The sequence below is a fragment of the Crocuta crocuta genome, unplaced genomic scaffold (assembly GCF_008692635.1).
Source record: "Crocuta crocuta isolate KB4526 unplaced genomic scaffold, BGI_CrCroc_1.0 scaffold138, whole genome shotgun sequence".
NCBI classification, from domain to species: Eukaryota; Metazoa; Chordata; class Mammalia; order Carnivora; family Hyaenidae; genus Crocuta; species Crocuta crocuta.
The window spans coordinates 8,901,449-8,915,345 of NW_027532585.1; the positions used below are offsets into that span (position 1 = coordinate 8,901,449).

At 45.0% G+C, this 13,897-nt stretch overlaps 1 protein-coding gene across 2 annotated transcripts in view; it reads right to left on the minus strand.

Annotated features, from left to right (window-relative positions):
• ACSL5 (acyl-CoA synthetase long chain family member 5) overlaps positions 1-12,824 on the minus strand; it is a 42,329-nt gene extending 29,505 nt beyond the window's left edge. For both annotated transcript variants that reach the window (XM_077779454.1, XM_077779455.1), the window contains exon 1: positions 12,741-12,824. The gene's annotated coding sequence lies outside the window, so the exon portion shown is untranslated. The remainder of the gene's footprint in view (positions 1-12,740) is intronic.
• Positions 12,825-13,897: the final 1,073 nt, after the last annotated feature.

Here is a 13,897-nt window from a genome sequence, read left to right on the forward strand (position 1 = left end):
CTTAATACATACACATATATATATTTTTTAACATACACATATTTTTAACCTTATGTTGCTAGTGACAGGGACGATTTGCAACTATGTCATGTAACTCTCTCATTGTTCAGTTGGGAGAAGCTGAGGGCCCAAGAGACAGTAAAACCTTTGGGCTCCACTGCTCCTGAACTGGGAAGCTCTGGTTACCATCCTAACCTTTAGAATCCATTACAGCTTCCAGATATGTTCAAGTAAATGAGAAGAAAAGCTACCGTATTTTTTGTCACATGTCCTTTGTCACTCAAATTACAATTCGGGCTCAGCCATTCCATGGAGCCTCCCACAAGTGGTTGATGTGGTGGCATTTCCTTCTCTCATTAGATCACTATTTGGGAAAGAATCGGGTAGAGGAAAGTGTAATGGTGGTAAAAAGGAACAAGAGCTGTGTTACACTGTACAGAGGAGCTCCTGTTCTAGCTCATCTACAGATAGTTGAGCAAGCTGTACTACACATTAGGATAGCCCCAGGGGGAACGCTTCCTTCACTTTTTGACGCGGTGTTAGTGACACGTCCCATACACCAGTATGTCCATTTGTCCCCACTCCTTCCCCTTGGTTCACTCCAGGGTCTTCCCCTCCTCTGTGGTATGGAGTCATTCATCTCCTATCTCCTAACACATTTAATCCCCAAGCTAGCTGAAGGATACCCTCTGCCTTTATACCTGCTTGCAAGCTCCCGGGACCAGCCTCCATGTCTAGGTTACGACCACCACCCCATATTCAGCTCTGAGTTTTGCTCCTTTCAGGATCTGGGCCACCATTTCTTCATTAAGTCTCATTTTCTGTGAATGAAGTCCCTAAATGGACCCTTCTACTATCCTAGTCTTTGGCCAACTATATTTAATGCTCTGAAGCTTTCAGGTTGTCCCTTTGACCTACAAATAATGTTTGCTTTGTAGTCCTTTCCTTTAGAGGATTTTATTTTTCCTACAGGTGTTCAGTTTTCCACCCACAAGTCAATTCCTTTCAAGGCTCTGTATTTGCTCTTCCCTTTGCCTGAAATACTATTCCTCAGATCTTAAACAGTGTGTACGTACAGGTTGGGCCTCAGCTCAAATGTTACTTCCTCAGAGACTTACGCTCTCTGATCACCCTATTTAACATCGCCCTTCCGACTCTAGTCACTACCGCAGAACCTTGCTTTCTCTTCTGCGTGACGCTGTTCACTATCTGAAATAGCCCTAGTCCCTTATCATCCATTGTCCCTACTGAATTGATGTTCTTTTTGTTTTGTTTTTTTTTATATTTTTATTTATTTCTAGCAGAGAGAGAGAGAGACAGCGTGAGCAAGGGAGGGTCAGAGAGAGAGGGAGTCACAGACTGAAACAGGCTCCAGGCTCTGAGCTGGCAGTCAGCACAGAGCCTGACGCGGGGCTCGAACCCACGAACCGCGAGATCATGACCCAAGCGAAAGTCGGAGCTTAACCGACTAAGCCACCCAGGCGCCCCTGAATTGATGTTCTAATTGGAACAGGGATTTTCGTTTTGTGCACTACTGTATCTCCAATGCCTCCACCATTTCTAGCACATAGTTAACTTTCGATGAGTGGTTCTTAAATACATGACCAGTTTTTCTGGTTCAGAATTATTTGCTTTAAATCTTCTGTTAGCCCGCATTTCCCTTCATCAAACTCAAACTCCCAAATCTTAGGTCATCAAAAGTCATTCTGGCCAATATTGAGATGGGTACTCCCAGATCAATATCTGGCGCAGTGTTGGGTTAGGGATGGCAGGGGGTGAAAAGAATGAATGTCTAACACATATCTAGGATTACTCAGGATGAGTATACACTTCTGAGCTTGAAAGCCTCTACAGAATGAATCTTATCAGATGAAGTCATCTATAGTAGTAAGTGAGAAGGAAATCCAGCCTAGAAATAAATAATTGTGTTACCCCATGTTTCTAGAATTCAAAGAACAATAAGACAAATTATCTTTGCTAGTAGGCCTGAAGAACTAATTACTTTCTGTGCAGTAATGAGATATAAATTGCAATTATAAGCTTTTGGGGGGGAAATATACCTTCTAGAAAGTGGTATACTAATTCAGATTTAATTGGTTTCTCTGTTCCCTTACCTGTATGGACTCATTCTGTGGTGATAGAGAGCTCATTAAAAGGGAGACCAGAGTCCCCAGGTTCCTATACCCAATTAGTTAACACAGTCTTCTGTATTGAATTACTTAGTTTCTTCTAGGGACAAGGTCACAAGTCTTTACAACTCGTAATGACTCCAAAGAGACCTGCATGTTATTTAGGAGGCTGTATATGAAAGCTTTGGCTTAGTTGGCCTTTAAGTCACCTACTCAGTCTCCATTGTTATTTTCTCTAAATCCCTGCCACCCCCAACTTAGGAGGCCTCCATCTCAGTTGTTAACCACATGGTTAATATTTCTAGAAAAATCCCAAAGTAATGGCAAAAGGTCAATAGAACATTACAAACCAGTAGTTTCATGAAAATAACCTTTTTCTTAATACACAATGAACATGAAGCAGGTATGCATTCTGTTTCAAGACCCTTCACTGAATATCTTCAGAGATCTGGAGCTAAGGGTTTTCTACCTTTTCTTACACCAGTTTACTCTTCTGTATCTAAATGCAGTTTTCTGCTTTTGAGAAATAAAAGATGACAGAGAAACGATGATCTTGTTTCTCAAAAAGTAAACAGTCAGAGAAAACCCTGATATGGAAAAGCATTGACTTCTCAAGAGGGTAAATCTCAGCTATTCATGCTATTTTAAATGATATAAAGATCAAAAGGGCTAGCATTCAGTTATTTCTGAGATAATATTTGTTGTCATATTACCCAATTGTAGCTTTCCTTTATTTCATGCAAATCGCTAATCAAATATAATGGGGGAAAAGCCATTCACAACAGCATCTATAAGAATAAATGTGTAAAGTCTCTATTTAAAAAGTTTAGATCTGAGGGACCTAAAAAAGACTTGAAAACTGGAAACACATGCTTAAAATAGTCAAGGGGACCCCATACCCCTAAATGCATCTATACACTTAATGCAGCTCTAATAAGAACCAACAGAATGACTTGGAAAATAAAAAGTTGATTCTAAAGTTCACCCAGAGGGGCACCTGGGTGGCTCAATTAGTTAAGACTTCCACTTTGGCTCTGGTCATGATCTCGTGGTTCATGAGTTCAAGCCCCATACGGGGCTCTGTGCTGACAGCTCAGCTCCTGGAGCCTGCTTTGTTTTCTGTGTCTCCCTCTCTCTCTGCTCCTCCGCCACTCACACTCTGTCTCTCTCTCTCAAAAATAAACATTAAAAAAATAAAGTTCACCCAGAAAAATAAAGCTTATTAGTAAAAGTCAGAAATTTTTTTTTTAAGTTTTTTTGTTTATTTTGAAAGCAAGTAATCACTGGCAGGGGTGGGGCAGAGAGAGTGGGAGACTGAGAATCCCAAACAGGCTCCACACCGTCAGCATAAACCCAATGACAGGCTCAAACTCACCAACCGTGAGATCATGAACTGAACCAAAATCAAGAGTTGAATCAAGCTCAACGGACTGAATCACCCAGCTGCCCCAAGGGTTAGAACATTTTTAAAAAATAATAAGAATTGGGGTTGGGTTGGAGGGTGTTGGGGGGGCAAGCAAGGGACAGAGAGTTCAGTGTTACCAAATTTGCTTACTATAGAGCTAGAGAAGTTTTCTATTGATCATGAATAGACAAAACTATGTAACAAAATAATCCTGAAACTCCCAGTGGCTATATTCACATATACTAAATTGCATTTCAAATAAAGATAGATATTCTTTTCACTTAAAAGTATTGAGACAACTGGTTAGCCATTCAGAGAGAAGACATTAAGCTGATCAGTGCCTTACTCCTACAACACAAATTAGTTCAAGATGGATCGAAGTCTTAAATATGAAACAATGACAACCGTAAGAGTATTTGGGGATAAAAGTATGAGAGAATGTTTTCTTTTTCTAATCCTGGTATGAAGAAGACTCAAGGCAGACACAAAGCCTAGAAGCTATAAATGAAAATGTTGGCAAGTTTGCTTACATAAAATTTTTTTTAAAGTATTTGCCTTGCAGGAAGGACACCAGAGATAAAGATAAACTGGGAAAAGTATCAAATACTTTGCCTATCTAAAGAGCTCATTTCCTCAATAAGGAATGCTTAGAAATCAATGAAAAACAAAATGCAACATAATAAAACAAAAAGCAAAGGTCACGACCAGAATGTACACAGCAAAACATTATTTATGAGAAAGACATTCATCATTGCTTATCATTGAAAAAAATACAAATTTAAATGAAATGTCTTTTCCCCCACCCATAAGAGTAGCAAAGAGGAAATAGTGAAAAATGTGCTGTTAGTCAGGGAAATGTAAATTAGGTGCAGTCTCACTGCCTTCTACCACAATTTAAAATGTATGCCCTTTGACCTAAATAAGACAGACATCAGTTCAATAAAATATATCACAAATGGCTGTTCAAGGTACGGGTTAGGAATGTGGGCTCTGAATCAGATTACTTGAGCTCATACCCTGTGTGAATGTCTTTGTTACCTGGGTTATATAACCTCTGTGTGGTTTCTTTTTAAAAAAAATTTTTTTTTAATCTTTATTTTTGAGACAGAGAGAGAGAGAGAGAGAGCAGGGAGGAACACACAGAATACAAAGCAGGCTCCAGGCTCTGAGAGGTCAGCACAGAGCCCGACATGGCTCTGAGAGGTCAGCACAGAGCCCGACATGAGGCTCAAACTCATGAACAGTGAGATCATGACCTGAGCCCAAGTCAGACACTCAATGGACTGAGCCATCCAGGTGCCCCTGTGTGGTTTCTCATCTGTAAAATGACAATATCTTCCTTATGATTAAAGGAGTTAATGTTCCTGTAAAGTACTTAGAACAGTGCCTGGTGCATAGGCTCAAGCATTAGCTATTCTGTTCATCAGTGTTGTATCTACAGGAATTTTTATAATTCCAGAGACCAGAAAAGCCTACCTTGATAGGAGGGTAACCAAATAAATACGAGCATGGTCACACAGTGTACTCTTGGAAGATATAAAGAATAAAGCAGATCTGTACCTACTGATGTGGAAAGAGCTCTATGATAAATGACCAGGTAGAAAGTATAAAAAACACAGTTGGACAAATGGCTATGTATTTGTGTTCCTGAAAGAATATTCCTCATATGAAAGGATCTATGGAAGAAGAGATATCATTAATGGATTTTCCCGAACATTTTGCACAATTGATCAATCAGGCAAGAGATATTTAAGGGCTTGACTCTATATTGGCATCATTCCAGGCGCTGAGGACATAGCAGGGAAAACCCTGCCCTCGTGTGGTTGTATTTTATTGGGGAGTTTGATGCATCTAAACAATAACTAGATTATATGGTACATGGAATTTTAAAAAGTAGAACCAGGAAAGAGGATTGTGGACAGCAGGGGGGTCAGTTTTCAACTCTCAAGAAGGTAACTTGAGAGCAGGCACTGTTTAATCTGAAATACACGTGCTTAAAAGCAAGACAAAACAAACACACACAAAACCAAGAGCTCCAAATGACCTCGCCTTGACTGAGGCGGCTGACCCAGAAAGTTCTACCCCCTTGGTTGGTGACATTTCATGTGAATGTGCTTGAGAATACAGCCTCAGCGTCATTTCTGCAAGCGCAGCCTTCCCACCACTGAAGCCACACTGAGCACAGCCGTTCTGAGCACTCACGCTGTGTGCAATCCTCTTAGCCACAGAGTGAGCCGGTTTGCACAGCAGCGCTGGGGGTGGAAACGTTCTTCATTCATTTCTTTAGCCGAGAAAGAGAACAAAGGTGACGTTTGAGTCACAGGGCCAAAAGGGGCCCTGAAAGGGCATCTTTCAACATTTACTGCAAGGAGCTGGGAGAGAGGCTGGCATAAGATCCTGACCTAGGAGACGGCAGTTGACTTTCCAGCCAGTCCCCAGTGCTCAGGCGCTCAGGCCACGGCTCACACTAGCCTCCTCCAGCAAGCAGTGCCGGGTCACCAGGCGTAAACCGCTCTCTTCATCGGGGGCCTGGCATCCCAGGTGCCCGGAGGCACACACTCCAGGTGATGTCCCCAGGCAGGTGGCGAAGGGCCTCCTTATCTCCACAGGGTCAGGCGGGACAGAGCAGGGAGGTGTTTCCCAAAGGGGATCCCTATGAAGTCCCAGGGGGTGACCAAACAGTCATTTCCACACCACGGAAAGATTGTGTGAATGTTTAATTAAACAGAAAAGTGATATCAAGGTCACACGCCTTGATCTCCCCAGCCTAAATGCTAGGCCATATCCAACAACTCCAACTTGTAAGGCAGCTAGCAGGGGTCGGGGGGTGGGGGTAGGCTTGAAACAGTTTCCCTGGCCTACAAGTAAGCACCCCATAAATAAATCAGGAGGTTTTTAATGAAGATCCATTGGTAATCTCTTTGCTGCTGAATCACACAGGGAAAGCTCCAGGAACCAGGCTCAGGAGGGTTATACAAATTGCAGGAGGCTCAGTCCTGTCCTGGGGTTTGGGCCTCAGGAAAGCTGTCTGTAACTCAGTGGACACCTTGCCTGAGAGTGCTCTCAGGCGGTGGCTGTGTGAGCCTTCAGAGTCTACTACACCCAGCACAGTGCCTGACATACAGCAGGAACCCTCTATGTACCAGTGAGTCACCTGTTCCCTTTGCTCTCCAATGGCACAAGTTCAGGGGAGAGAACTAGGGAGGAACATTTGATGAAGGAAACAGGTTCCAGGGCTCTGTCCCACAAGCACACGATGTGCTCCCGGACACACGGATGGGGCAGAAGTGGCTGAGCTCTCTTCAGAAACACCACAGCGAGGGGCCACTTGCCGTGGCATAGGCAACACCAAGCAGCTTGACCTGAAGGAGCTCGAGGGCCACTCATTCTACCAGCACTTGAATATTTGAGCACCTACTATGTGCCAGGCAGTGTGTTCAGCATGCACAAGCGCACTTGGGCTTAATAATCAAGTAGGAGATAAAGCCAATTCCCAACAGTAAATGGCATATACCCCAGGCTTGGCAGCATCCGGTAGACTGGAGAAGTGCATGTGGCAAGAGATGGATTTACCCTCTATACTTTATGAAATTACATATTTAGTTTTAAAAAGGGAAACAACAGGGGCGCCTGGGTGGCTTAGTTGGTTAAGCGTCCGACTTTTGCTTAGGTCATGATCTCGCGGTTCGTGGGTTCGACCCCCGCGTCGGGCTCTGTGCTGACTGCCAGCTCAGAGCCTGGAGCCTATTTCAGAGTCTGTATCTCCCTCTCTCTCTGACCCTCCCCTGCTCACACTGTCTCCCTCTCTCTCTCTCTCTCTCCTAGAAATAAATAAAAACTATTAAAAAATAGATTAAAAAGGGAAACAACGGCCTGGGACCAACTGTGTGCCCAGCACTCTGCCATGTGCAGAGGGACACTTAGAAGACCTACCTCCTGCCATGTGGGGGCTTATGGGTCTACTGAACACACTTATAGAAGAATTTAGTGTGGGAGACACTAGTGTAGACTAGACTAGGTGAAGGCAGCTGAATGGAGCTCTAGACTCTCAAGGATGTGTGGTTTTTGATCCCCTAAGTTTATGGCCAACTGTCTCATTTCCAGGGTCAATCAAGAAGGATGACCCCACCAATTAGGCCAATGGCTAATAAGTCCCCAACTAGGATTCTAACCACGGTTGCTGTCACCAAGCCATCTTTCTCAGCTGTGGTCTCAGTCTCTCCATTTATTTTTTTCACGGAGAGCCAAGGCGCCACATTAAGTTGGACAAACCTCAGTGGAAGGGAGGGAAGGGAGGGAAGGAGGAACACCCCGATGCGGGGGCAGAGGAAGAGCAGGACCAGAGGCAGTGATGTGATAAGCATGATATCTGGGGAAGGGAAATAGTGAAGGAGTGTTTCTAATGGTGGTAGAGGATCCATCTTTAGTTGAAAGTGGAAGTGGGGGAGAAAAAGCCTCCAACAAGGTTGAAGGCGACAGTATCTGGGGCCTGGTGGAAACACTATACAACTAGAGTCATTTCAGTTCATAAATACCAGAGAGGCCCGAGGTGCCAGGCCTTTCCCTGTTGAGCTGAGTAGTATTTAACCAAAAAAAACCTTATTAAATTAAGTACAACAAGCCTCTTAACAGCCCATGAAGATCGCATTGGATAGTTGAGCCACCCCTAGGCCGATGGCCAGCAGTCACAAATCCCACTGGGTCTCACACAATCAACCTTGATCTACCAACAAACCACAGCCCAGAAGCCCTACTCTGAGGAAAATCTGGTCTCCGTAAACACCCGTCAAGGCTTCCCAAGCGTGTTGCTGATTATGAGAACTGGGGTCAGGAGAATCAGTAGCAGAAGTCCGCTGGACTTGATAAGAGAGCCTGTAAGAAGATAGTCTGGACAAAGTGCTAGGCCCCCATCACCCGTGCAAGAGAAAAATAGTGAGGGAAACCATTGTGAAAGAGGCCTTTCTCCAGGGTTCTTGCAGCGTCAGCCCTCAAACTACCTGGCTGGCCAGCGGTCATAAGTCACCAGATTCAAAGTGCAAACAGCAAACTTTATTGCCAATGGTCTCATTTCCAGCAGCAAACTTTCAAGGCCATTGACCTTCCAGGTGCCAGCGCAACAGCTCTCCTGTTTGTGTGGACCTGGGGACAGCTACGTAAGGTCACTGAATGTCCGTTTCCCCCCGCTGCACACAAGAGGGGACAGGTAACAGTTCCCTACTTAAAGGGGGTGCTATAGACTGTGTCCTCTAGACACTGCTGGTCACGGGAGGTCCTCAGGAAGCCAGGCTCCCTTTCCCACTTCTGCTTTCCTCAGTTGTGGACTCCTGGGCAAGTACCAGGTGTCCTATCCTGAGGCTTCCTGAAGAAGAGATGATCAAGACCTTCATACTATAACTGCCCCCCACCTTCTGAGCAGAGATCTTACAACTCCTCGTTTCTGTTTCAGCGGAGGATTTCTTGTTGCGGAGGGCATCATGCACCGCTGAGTTCTGACCCAGTTGTCTCCTCCCTCCCACCCCACCCCACCCCACCCCTGCATCCTCTTCCACAGCTACTCACAACTTCACACGTTGTAGACTGACCCAGAGAGACCCAGAGTTTGGCTACCAGCTCCCCTGAAAAGGGTCAATACCGTGGCCTGACCACAGAAGCACAAGGGCTGCATGACCTTTGAAACCCCAAAACTCATGTATTTATTGAGACAGCATGGATTAAGAGCCTAGGAGATTTCAGGAGCTATGTCTTGGGGGAAGAGAGAGTAAGCCCTTTTCTGACTCAGAGGCATGGTTGCTTAAAAGAGGTAAAGCTCTGGATGTATTTACAGCACAGTGTGCCAAGAACAATGATGGCTGACCCCGAGCTGCTGGGGACAGGTCACCCTTGCAGGGTGCTGCCACGCATGAGAGCCACCTCAGGCTGTGCCCCATCCGAGGGCCCGTGCATCTACTGGCCATAAATAGGAGACAGGCAGGAATATAAACTTTATTCCTGGTTACTAAACAATTGCCAAATCCTGGCTTGGGAAGTCACCTTCCCAGAGGTAAGAGGATCATTTTTTCTTTTCTCAGGTGAAGGTCACATACCATCAATCATTTAAAGTAAATAATTTGGGGCAGGGGGTGGGAGGGAAGGGACACCCAGATGGCTCAGTAGGTTAAGCATCTGACTTCGGCTCAGATCGTGATGTCACGGTTCGTGGGTCCAAGCCACAACTCGTGGCTCTGTGCTGACAGCTCGAAGCCTGGAGCCTGCTTCGGATTCTATGTCTTCCTCTCTCTCTCTGGCCCTCCCCCTCACCCACTTGCATTCTGTCTCTCTCTCTCTCCAAAATAAACATACATTTAAAAAACTTTTTTTAATAAAGTGAACAATTTGGTGGCATTTAGCATATTCACAGTCTTGTGGAATCAATCACCTCTATCTAGTTCCAAAATACTTTTGGGGTGCCTGGGTGGCTCAGTTCAGTGTCCGACTTTGGCTCAGGTTCGTGGGTTCGAGCCCCCTGTCGGGTTCTGTGCTGACAGCTGGCTCAGAGCCTGGAGCCTGCTTCAGATTCTGTGTCTCCCTCTCTCTCTGACCCTCCCCTGTGCTCGTGCATGCTCTCTCTCTCTTTCTCTCTCTCTTGGAAATAAATAAAACTTTAAAAAAATGTTTTTACCCCCTAAAGGAAACACTGTGCCCATTAAGCAAGTACTCCCAATTCCTTTCCCAATCCCTGGTCCCACCCACCAATTTTCCTTCTTTCTCTATGGATTTGAACTAGAAGGATTTTCAAAAAAGATTTCTCCCAGTGTTTAGTTCTTTCGTCACTAAACTAGACTAGACTCATCTGGAACAGAGGTACAGTTTGCCATACATGAGCCAGAATTCAGATCCCAGTTTTTACTTTTCCTTAATGTGTCCAATTTCTTTACTCGTAAGCCTCAGTTTCCCCATCTGTGAAACAATGAACCTACCTCACAGGACCATTTCAAAAGGTTAAATGATAATGCCCCCCCCACCCAAAAAAAACAAAAAAACAAAAAAACAAAAAAACAACTAAGCACAGCCCTGCCCCAGAGAAAACAGTCAGAGAACAGTAGCTGTAATATTGGCAGTTCTGGACAAAAGTCAATCTGAAAATTGTTAAAAAGTATGTGAAGTCAGTATTTGCCCAGGTCACTGCACAGGAAAATGTTTCCACAAATGCAATTTTCTAGGAATTCTGAAGAAAGGTTAACTCTGCACATGACTGGTTGGACCACAGTTTTTAGACCACACAGACTACAGCTTTGGTCTCTGTTTGACGTTGGAAAAGTTACTTCACTTCTTTGAGCTTATTCTCTCAGCTGTAAAATGGTGACAACATCCATGTCATAAGATTGTCTTAATGAAACATTAGGAGTAGCTATTATGAGCTGGTACTTAACTCTAACAGGCTTCATTTTCCTACTCTGCATTCATTCCCGGACCCCGAACCTCTCTATAGAATCTGTGGCCGTCATTGAATATTTAGCACTGAGGCATTCAATTGTACACTAATGTTATAGTAGGTGTGTTTTGCCCTTACGTGTTAGTCTTCTCTCTTTGGCTATATTCTATGTTAGGACAGGACCTAGCCAAATACCTGGCTGAAATACTGTTTGGCCTTAGCAACGTGTTCTTGTTTTAATTAAGTTGGAACGTGCTTATACCTGGGGGCACGTCTACCTTGCATTTTGCTAGAGTCCCCACCTGCATTTTCTTACACACCATCTATTTAACTGTATTATCTTCCTGTTCTATAAATATGTGTGGCCCTTGTTCTAGTTTTTTGCTCCCTTTTATTGTGTCAAGCACACAAGTGATGGCCACAAGAATTTAAACCGTGCCTCTTCTAAGGCGATTCTGTGTTCATTTCAAATATTTATCAGTTGGACTACAGAGTTATCCCCACACTGCAGTATAAAGGGAGGGTTCAAGTGAAACCAAATATTCCATTTTGATTTTATTTTATTTTATTTTATTTTATTTTATTTTATTTTTTTACTAAATCAATCTTTAAGTTTATTTATCTATTTTTGAGAGAGGGAACATGCAAGCAGGAAAAGGGGAGAGAGAGAGAGAGAGAGAGAGAGAGAGAGAGAGATGCAGAATCCGAAGCAGGCTCCAGGTTCTGAGCTGTCAGCACAGAGCCTGACGTGGAATTCAAACCCACAAACCATGAGATTATGACCTGACCCGAAGTGGGACACTTAACTGACTGAGCCACCCAGGGGCCCCTAAATCAATCTTTTTTAAATCAAATTTTTATTATTATTTTAAGTTTACTTATTTTAAGAGAGAGTATGCATGCAAGCGAAAGAGGGACAGAAAGAGAAGGAGAGAGAGAATCCCAAGCAGGCCCGACACAGGGTTCGATATCACAGTTGCGAGATCATGTTCTGAGCCAACATCAAGTCTCGGATGCTCAACTGACTGAGCCACCCAGGTGCCCCTAAATTTTTTTTTTTAAGACTCTGCTGCTGTTAGATAATACCAATCATCTACAAGGTAGAGATATAGATTCAATCTTACTTTTCAAACCACCAAAGAAGATTAATACCCACAGAAGGCAACAAGCCCCAACCATGGAGTCCCTTCCTAAAGCTCACTCTTTTTCTTTTTCTCTCTCTTTTTTTTTAAGTTTATTTATTTTGAGAGAGAGAGAGCGTGAACACTGTCAGCATAGAGCCTGACATGGGGCCCGAACTGGCAAACCATGAGATCGTGGCCTGAGCAGAAACCAAGAGTTGGACGCTTAACCAACTGAGCCACACAGGTGTCCCCCCAAGATCACACTCTGAAGGTCCTTGAAGTTCAACTTAGATTCAGCACGTGGCCCTACTCCTTACAAAAGATCTCAGTCCATTCAGAAACCACCCATCCCACATCCATTAGCTCTCCCCATCAGAAGGAGTCAAATTTCACAATGAAAACTGGAAAGGTCTCAATTGTGGTCCATCTCCCCTAAGAGAGACAGGAGAAAGAAAATCCAGTCCACACGCCCCGCATTCCCTCTTCCCTTCACCCCTCCTAATAAGGAGGGCTTTAAAATGTCCCTTAGAGAGCTGGGAGAGAGAGTGCTGACATGTGCCAGGCACACAGCAAGCTCTGGACTCTGAAGCTGGGGGGCAGGTGGCCTCTCAGCCTCTGCCCCACGGTCACAAAACCCCTTGCTAAGTCCCCCATCAGGACGGTCCCCTTACCCTGTGAGGGGGTTGCATCTGTTGGCGCTTCCTGAGAATGGGGTTTCCAGGCACTGGGTTCGTCCTGGCACAGAATTCTGGTCTCTCTTCCCTCACCCCCAGGTCCTCCGAGGATAGGCTGGCTTTTGAGCATCCATGTAGGGAGGTGGCCACGGCTGACAGTGTCCCCAGTTGTGCCCCGTGTGAGCTGTCCTGAGTCACACCACGGCCGGGCTCTCTAACATGCTCGGGGACTTCACTTCCTGGTTTTTCTTTCACAACTGAAAGTGGAAGCAGTGTGGCCAGGAGAAAAGCCGCCAGGCTGCCCTGGCTCCTCTTCAAAGCCCTTAACCCGAGCCCCTAAGGGCTGAAACAAAGGCCAGCCTGCATCACACAGTTCACCCTTGGCTCCTGTGACCGACTACCTTGAAATAAAGATCCAAACAACACAAAATAAGGCAAATCGGGACTGACTTGAGGTACCCCGAGCGGACCACCAGTGCCAGAAAGGGGACACCGCTCCCCCGTGCCTTGACTCCCAGGACAGGAAGGCCCCTCAACTTTTGCATCCCTCCCGATGACACAGGGTCACCCTCCTCCAACCTCTGTCCCTCCCGCTCCCCCCCCCCACCTGCCTCAGTCCCCAAGCACGTCTGATAAAGCCAATGAAACCAGCAAGTCAGGAATGACCGCGACCCAGACGGAGAGCTTTTGTTCTTTTCCTCTGACACATCGGCTCACCCTTTCCACACTTCAAAATCTAAATTAAAAAATCTACTCTGCTGCCTCCTACACCTCCCCAAATTAAATCCAGGAACTTTTTAAACCACAGGAAGGCAACAAGCAGGTATGTCCTTAGCTGTCAGATTGATCTTGTATCTTGCAGCTTCTGGAAAATCCACTGTACATGCATGAGCCAGTTAACAGGAAAAGGCAAGTCACTTCTTAGTGTTATGACAAAAATGGTTCTGAATGTGCAGACCCCTGAAACGGTCCTGGAGATTGGTCTAAAGGACACCAGGACCTATAGTAGCTTCGTAGGATTCACCTGAGGCTGTGACCACAGAAGGGCATGGGAGCTCCCGTTCTCAGATTTGGAGGCAGAAATCATGAGTTCTCCCAACCCACCCCCTCCTTACCTCCCAGATGCTCCAGAATTAAGCAACACTTTTTCCAGC